This window comes from Pan paniscus, chromosome 4 (assembly GCF_029289425.2).
Source record: "Pan paniscus chromosome 4, NHGRI_mPanPan1-v2.0_pri, whole genome shotgun sequence".
Lineage (NCBI taxonomy): Eukaryota > Metazoa > Chordata > Mammalia > Primates > Hominidae > Pan > Pan paniscus.
In genome coordinates, this window is record NC_073253.2 from 150,690,126 (window position 1) to 150,698,872 (window position 8,747).

Here is an 8,747-nt window from a genome sequence, read left to right on the forward strand (position 1 = left end):
ATGAGCCCTTTGGGAAGGTATCAAGTCCCATTAAGAACGGGATTTGTTCCCTTATAAAAGAGACCCCAGAGAGCTTGTTCATCCCTTCCACCATGTGATTATACAGTGAAAACATGGCCCTCTGCGAACTAGGATGTAGGCCTTCACCAAACACCAAATCCACCAGTGCCATGATCTTGGTCTTCCCAGCCTCCAGAACTGTAAGAAATAAATTTCTGTTGTTCATAAGGCACCCAGTCTCTGGTATTCTGTTATAGTAGCCTGAATGGACTAAGACAATGTCTTTTGCTATAAATGTTTGAACTTTTATATGGCTAGAAATGGTTTTTAGAACACTTTATTTTCTAGTTTTAGATAAAGGAATCTGCTTTACCATGAGATTATGTATGAAGTCACCTACTTTTTCTTGCAGAATTTGTTTTTCTTTTTTCCCCCTCTGTTATATCTTTACCTTGTAATTGTAAATTAGAAGTTCATTTTGTATATGTATTTTATTAATTTCTTCACAAAAACCCAACTCCTGGATTCGCTGATCTTTTGAATGGCTTTGTGTGTCTCGATTTCTTTCAGTTCAGCTCTGGTTTTTGTTATTTTTCATCTTCTGCTAGCTTTGGGGTTGATGTGCTCTTGCTTTTCAAATTCTTTCAGTTGTGAAGTTGTGAATTTGAGATCTTTCTAACTTTTTGATGTGGGCATTTAGTGCTATGAATTTCCCTTTTAACACCACCTTAGCTGTGTCCCAGATATTCTGGTATGTTGTATCTTTGTTTCATTATTTTCAAAGGACTTTGTGATTTCTGCCTTAATTTCATTATTTACCCAAAAGTCATTCAGGAACATGCTTAATTTCCATATAATTGCGTGGTTTTGAGTGATGTTTCTGCCTTGACTTCTATTTTTATTGTGTTGTGACCTGAGAGTGTTTGGTATGATTTCAGTTCTTTTGCATTTGCTGAGAACGTTTTTATGTCCAGTTATGTGGTCGATTTTAGAGTATGTGCCATGTAGATCCTTTAAATCAGATCCTTTAATTCAGAATTTGTTTGTTATCTGTGTTGATTGTTTTGTTTGTTGAAGAATGTTCTATTGGATGAAAATATCCCATTTTGTTTATCTATTGTGAACCCCAAATATCTGAGACAGGTCTCAGTTAATTTAGAAAGTTTATTTTGCCAAGGTTGATGATGTGTGCCCATGACTTAGCTTCAGGAGGTCCTAACAACATGTGTCCAGGGTGGTCAGAGCACAGCTTGGTTTTATACATTTTAGGGAAACATGAGACATCAATCAACATATGCAAGATGAACATTGGGTCGGTCTGGAAAGACAGGACAACTGGAAGCAGGGATGGGGCTTCCAGGTCACAGGTAGGTGAGAGACATATGGTTGCATACTTTGAGTTTCTGATTAGCCTTTCCAAAGGGGGCAATCAGATATGCATTTATCTCAGTGAGCAGAAGGATGACTAAATAGAATGGGAAGGCAGGTTTGCCTTATGCAGTTCCCATCTTGACTTTTCCCTTTAGCTTAGTGATTTTGGGGCCCCAAGATTTATTTTCTTTTCACAATATGGATCTGTTGAGAGATATTTTAATTATCTCCAATGATTAGCAATTACAAATAAATTGGCTATGAACATTTATGTATGATGTTTTGTGTAAATATATTTTTAATTCTGTTAACTATTTAGAAGTAGAATGGTTGGGCAGTACAGTAAGTTTATGTTTAACTTTTAGGAGACTGCCAAACTGATATCCAAGTGGTTGTACTATTTTATATTCCTACCAGCTGTGTTATAAGAGTTCTATTTGTTCTACATCCTCACCAATGCATGCTATTTTCAGGCTTTTTAATTTTAGCTATTCTAATGGTTAATGCTATTCCAGCTCCCTTGCCTGCTTTGTGTTTCTGCCAAATACAAGTGGTAGTGGCTGACTCTCTTACTATAGCAAGCTCCAAATAAATAGGCTTTGGTTGTTCTCATTTGAGTAGTCTTCATCATTTATTTAGAATTTTCATTAATTATTCCAAAGTGTTTGCATTTCTGTACAAATTTTAAAATACATTTTTCTATTTCTATGGAAATCCTGTTTAAATTTTGATTAGAAATTCATTAAAGTTATAGATTTTCTGTCTTTTTAAAAATTTTTAAATTTTTACCTTTCTTCCATTTCTGAGGCTCCCTTTATTTGTATTTCAAATGCAAATATTTTCCACATATATGCTTACAATTGTTATATCCCCCTTGATGAATTGACCCCTTTATCATTATATAAGGACCTTATATCTTTTTACAGTTTTTGTCTTCAAATCTACTTTGTCTGATAAGTAGATATACCGCTTTTTTTTCGGTTTCCATTTGCTTGAATTGTCTTTTTCCATTTCTTTATTTTTAGCCCATCTGTGTCTTTATACATGAAGTAAATTTCCTGTAGGTAGCATATAGTTGGGTCTTGTGTGTGTGTGTGTGTGTGTGCGGGTGTGTGTGTGTTTTATTCAGACTCTTCATGTCTTTTGATTAGATAATTTATAATTTACCCCATTTCTATTCAGTGTTATTATTGATAGTCAAGGACTTGCTACTGCCATTTTATTTGTTTTCTGGTTGTTTTGTTGATCCTCTCTTTCTTTTATCCTTTTCTCCTGACTTCCTTTGTATAAAAGTTATTATTTTCTGACAGTATGTTTTAATTTCTTGCTTTTTATTTTGTGTGTATTATATGTTTTTGTTTTGTGGTTAATGTGAAGCTTGCAAATAACGTCTTATAATCAATTATTTTAAACTGATGACAACTCTGATTACAAAGAATAGAAAAAACAAGCAAATAAAGAGAAAACAAACAAAAAAAGAAACTCTAAAATTAGGACTCAACTGTCGAGGAGGGAGGCAGTTAGCGGGCTTTAGCTCCTTTTCTGGAGGGGGTAGATATGAAGCGGTTTAAAGGATTGGACCAAAAGAAGAGGAAACTCTACCAGTGCAAGAGCCAAGGGATCAGTTATCCTTGGTTTTTTTTTTTTTTTTTTTTTTTGGTCTTGTCTTCGTTTGAAGATTAAGTATTGGAGCCATGGGAATAAAGATTCCATGTCCTCGATTTTTTTTTTTTGACATTGCCATTAACAACCTGCTGGAAGAGTTGTCTTTTAATTATTTTCTGATGTGTGCCCCAAAACATGTGAAGTTTAGTTGTCTTTGTACAGGTGAAAAGGGGACAGGGAAATCAACTCAGAGCCATTACATTGTAAGAGTTGTCTCTTTCACAGAGTTGTCAAGGATTTTATGGTTTAAGGTGCTGACTTCAGTGAAGGAAATGGACGAGGAGGGGAATCTATATAAGAAGGATTTTTTGAAGATGAGAATTTTGCTGTTAAAAACAACAAAGAATTTCTCTTGTCGATGGCCAACAGAAGGAAGGATACAAATGGCTTACAGTTCTTCATAACAATGAAACCAACTCTTCATTTAGATGGGCATCATGTTGTTTTTGGACAAGTAATCTCTAGCCAAGAAGTTGTAAGAGAGATAGAAAACCACAAGATGGATGCCGCTAGCAAAGCATTTACAGAGGTACAGATACTCAGTTGTGGAGAGCTGATTCCCAAATCTAAAGTTAAGAAAGAAGAAAAGAAAAGGTATAAATCATCATCATCTTCCTCCTCATCATCTAGTGACTAAGATAGCTCAAATGATTCTCAGTTGTCACCTGATTGCTGTGATTCCGAAAATGCTTCTGAAGAGAAATCAAAGAAAAGAGGAAAAAACTTAGGAAAAATTCCCAAAAACACAAGAAGGAAAAGAAGAAGTGAAAGAAAAGCAAGAAGAGTGCATCTAGTAAGAGTGAAGCTGAAAATCTTAGAGCACAACCCCAGTCTACTGTCCATCCAGAAGAGATCCCTCCTATACCTGAAAATATATTTCCTAATGAGAAAAAGTCCTCCTAAAGCTGATGCAATGGAAAGGAAAAGCCAGAGAGAGAGAAAGAGAAACAGAATGTAATCCATCCAACTCCCAGCCTGCTTCATACCAGAGACGACTTTTAGTTACTAGATCTGGCAGGAGAATTAAAGGAAGAGGATCAAGGTGTTATCAAACTCCTTCCAGATCCAGATCAAGGGATTGTTTCAGACTTAGTGAGACTCCTGCACATTGGAGGCAAGAGATGCAGAGAGTTCAAAGGATGAGGGCATCAAGTGGTGAAAGATGGATCAAAGGGGATAAGAGTGAGTTGAATGAAATAAAAGAAAATCAGAGAAGTCTAGTTAGAGTAAAAGAGAGAAAAATAACTAACCACAGGAATGTATTTGAGAGTCCAAACAGAAAAAATGAAAAGGAAAAGAAAGCTAAAGACTGTAAATCTAACAGCAAAGAGAGACATCAGAAGAAATTCAGAAAAAGATGATAAATATAATACGAACAAAGTGAAGAAAAGAGCCAAATCTAAAATTAAGAGTAAGAGCAAAGAGAAATCAAAGAGTAAAGAAGGAGATTCAAGACATAATAGACATGAAGAAAAGAGGATGAGGTCAAGGAGCAAAGGAAGGGATTATGTGAATGTTAAAGAAAAAGAAAAGGAGCTTGATTCAAAAGGAAACAATCAGGAAAGGGGTAGAAGTAAAGAGAAGTCTAAACAGTTAGAATCAAAGAGTAATGAGCATGATCATAGTAAAACTAAGGAAAAGGATAGATGTGCACAATCCAGGAGTAGAGAATGTGATATAACTGAAGGTAAACACAGTTATAATAGCAGAACAGGAGAGCAAGGCAGAAGTAGGGACAGAAGCAGAAGAGTGTGATCAAGAAGCCATGACAGAGATTGCAGCAGAAGCAAGGAGTACCATAGATACAGAGGAAAGGAATACAGGAGAAGAGGACAGTCACAAAGCCGAGGGAGAAGAACACCACCAGGAAGATCAAGAAGTAGAGATAGGGGTAGAAGGAGGAGAGACTCACGGAGCTCAGAGACAGAAGAAAGTAAAAACAGAAACAAAGAAAAACACAGAAACCAAGAAAGTAAGAGTTCACACAGAAAGAAAATTCTGAGAGTGAGAAAAGAATGTACTGTAAAAGTCATGATCATAATAGCTCAAATAATAGCAGGGGGAAAAAAGGCTGATATAGATAAAAGTCTCTTCTCAAAAATAAAACAAAGCAGTCAGAACAATGAATTAAAGTCCTCCACATTGAAAAATAAGGAGGATGAGAAGATCAGATCCTCAGTGGAAAAAGAAAACCAAGAATCAAAGGGTCAAGAAAGTGACCATGTACGTGAAAGAAAAAAAATTTGATTATGAATCAAGCCCTGAAACATGAAGACAAAAGTGGATGATTGAGTTATATAAACTTATTTCCGTTCTGTTTTGAATTTTAAGTTTGAGAGACTTGCTAGTGAATCTTCTTTATGTTGTTTTCCTTTTCATTGTTTTTGGGTTGTTTTATGCTTGCCCCTTTTTTTAAAATGTGGATTTCATTGAGTTGATCTTTTGATAATCTGCAATCTGGATAACTCGTGCTGCTAAAGTTTTAATAAACTTGAAATGCGAAAAACAAAAACAAAAACAAAACAAAAAACTCTACAATTTAACTCCATCCCTCTCAATTTTTGAATTGTTGTTGTCTCTATTTATATCTATCATATGATCTAGCAATCCCACTGCTGCATATATACCCAAAAGAAAGAAAACTGGGATATCAAAGAGATACATGCACACCCATGTTTATTGCAGTACTATTCACAATAGCCAAGATATGGAATCAACCTGTGTGTCCATTAACAGATGAATGGATAAAGAAAATGTGGTACATACCCACAATGGAATATTATTGAGCCATAAAAAATGAAATCCTGTCATTTGCAGCAAAATGGATAGATCTGGAGAATCTTATGTTAAGTGAAATAAGAAAGGTGCAGAAAGACAACTTTGTGTGTTCTCACTCAAATGTGGGAGCTAAAAAAGAAATTCAACTCATGGAGATAGAGAGAAGAATTATGGTTACCAAAGGCTAGAAAGGTAATAGGGAGAGGTGGGTAAAGAGGGAATGGCTAAAGTGTACAAAAATACACTCAAATAGAATAAGATCTAGTTTTAGGTAGCACAATAGATCTTATTGTTAAAAATATTTTACTGTACACTTCAAAATAACTAAAAGAGTGGGACTGAAATGTTATTAACACTAAGAAATGATAAATCCTTGAAGTGATGAATATCCTGATCATCCTGATTTTATCATTTCATATTATATGCTTGTATCAAAATATCACATGTACTCTATAAATATGTACAACTACTATGCATCCACAATAATTAAAAAACACATCTTCTAGAGCTCTTTTGATTTGTATGTTAAATCTCTCATAGTCCTCCTTCAATTAATTTTCATCTTTTTTGTCTTGTGATTTTTATCTTTTTATGTATTTCTTCATACTCTAAATTTTTTTAGGCCACTAAATCATGTCTCAGCAGTGATCTTGAACATCTTCTCCCCTAATTCATCTCCTAAATAGTTTAGTTGGAAACTATTTCTTTTATTTCTGGAAAGTACTCCTGAGGAATGGGAGTAGAAGCTAAAGGGGATATACACAGATATCCCTAAGCTCTTATTTTTTTTTCTTTTCAAATTGTCATCTGTCTCTTCTAGCATCTATCAAAGGTTGGTTCTGTGTTTTGTTTGTTTTGATTGATCTTTCTGTCTCTGGCTGCTATGCTGCTCTGAGGTATTGTTAATCTGGAGTACATCTCCCTGCTTTCCTGTCTCTTGTACTCACTCAGCCTGAAGGGTGGGAATGCTTCACTCACCTGTTAACATTTTTTCGAGGAGCCTGAGATATCTGATAGACACTAGGGCCTCTGTTTATCTGTCCCCTGGGTCCACAGATCTCTGTAAGCCAAACATTCCCAAGATCCACGTTTTAGTTGAAATCCTTCTACCAAGGCTCTCTCTCTCTCTTTTTTTCTTAAGAGAAGTAAATCTTTATTTCCTTGTTCTGACAGTAGTCTTAACATGTCTTTCTAGTACATAACAAAGAAAGCCTTCCCTTTTATTCTCCCAAAGAAGCAGTTACACTCTGGGGCTTATATATAATTTTAACAAAGGCTGATAAATTGTATGCACCCTGGGTCTCTTACAAATTTGCACTCAGTCACCAGAGCCCCAGGCTTTGATATCAATGAAATAAAATGATTTGAATTGAGGAGAGTAAAGGAATTGCATTCAAGCCACCATTTTCTTGGAATTTTTTTTAAGTGCTACAGAGAAACAGAGTCAGTTTTAGATTAGAATGTAACTCAGAGATCATCTAGTCCAGTGCCTCCTCTGATAAGCCTATTTCCTGTAAAACATCTTCAACAAGTAGTGGTCCAGCTCTGCTTGAAGATCTCCAGGGATTCTGAGCTTGAATATTCTTTCTCAAACCAACTCCAAATCTCTCTTTAGGTTCAGATTATCTTATTTTCCCATCTCTTAGGACCCTAGAGAAGTTATCTTCATATCTTACCCAGAGTTGGATAGCCTATTTTTCTTCCTTTTTTGGACATTTTCCTGCTCATTAAAATTGCTATAGTTTCTAGAGAAGATAAAGAACATTTGTAAACTAATCAGCTTACTAACTCCCTGGACTCTTTGATAAGTTTTGACAAAGGAGGAGATTGAAGTAATTTGCAAAACAAAGATTTTAGATTCATCTTTTCTCCTTAGATTACATTGACTCACTCTATTGTTTTCCTGTCTCTTCACTGAAAATACTACTTTTTTTCCAACATGAAATGAACTTTGTAGTTTATTTCTGATTATGAACATGATTCAAGCTTATTGGGAAAAATGAACAATAACAAAGTATAAGTAAGAAACAAACAAAAACCCCCAAACTCAAAATCTCAACATTGTGAAATGGCCCTTTTCCCAAATATTTCTCAGTGTGTTTGTAATTTCACATAAGTATTACATGTTACACGTGTTATTTTGTAATCTCCCCTTCCATTTAACAAAATGCCATGAGTTTAGAGCCATACAGTTTTTAGTGGCTACTTAAAATTCCTTCGTATGAATGAACTATGATTTATTTACTGAATAATTTAATTCATGGTGGCCATGCTTAGTTGTTTTTAGGTTGTTCTTTCCTTCTATGTGAACACAACAATGCTTCCCCAACCTTTTCTGTACACATGTCTGATTATCTCCTTAAATTACTAACATTGAGAATCAACAGGTCAGAGAGCATACCCATTTGAAATGTTCATGCATATTGCCAAACTTTCCTTTAGAAAGGTAGTACATGTCCACCAAAAGTGCCAGCACTGGGCATTGTCTGTCTGTTTCAGCCTGGTCAATCAGATGACTGAAAAATTATCTGTATTTTCTTTAGTCTTAAATTATTTTTTTCTAATTATTATAGTTTTTGAATGCTAGATGAAGTTTAGAAGAGCTTTATTTTCTGGAAAAATTTTTTATAGGAGTCAGTACAATATAATATTGTCTTAGGGGTTATTTTGTTTTATTTATATAAGTCTTATAACCTTCTTTAAAATTGTATTTCTGGATATTTTATATATGCTGTAGTTGTTATTGTGAATAGACACTTTTCCCACTGTATGTAATGTTCCTTTGGTGAGACAAAACGTATCTTTCTTATAATTCTAGAAAGTAATATGTGCATTGGTAGAAATTATGGAAAATATGTTAAAAGCATGATGAAGAAGAAAATCACTTAGAGAAAAAAATCATTGTCATTATTTTGGTATCTTTTATTCTGGTC

The 8,747-nt window shown here is 34.7% G+C and overlaps 1 pseudogene; it reads left to right on the forward strand.

Annotated features, from left to right (window-relative positions):
* The first annotated feature begins 2,249 nt into the window (after positions 1-2,249).
* Positions 2,250-7,329, forward strand: LOC103783408 (peptidyl-prolyl cis-trans isomerase G-like; annotated as a pseudogene).
* Positions 7,330-8,747: the final 1,418 nt, after the last annotated feature.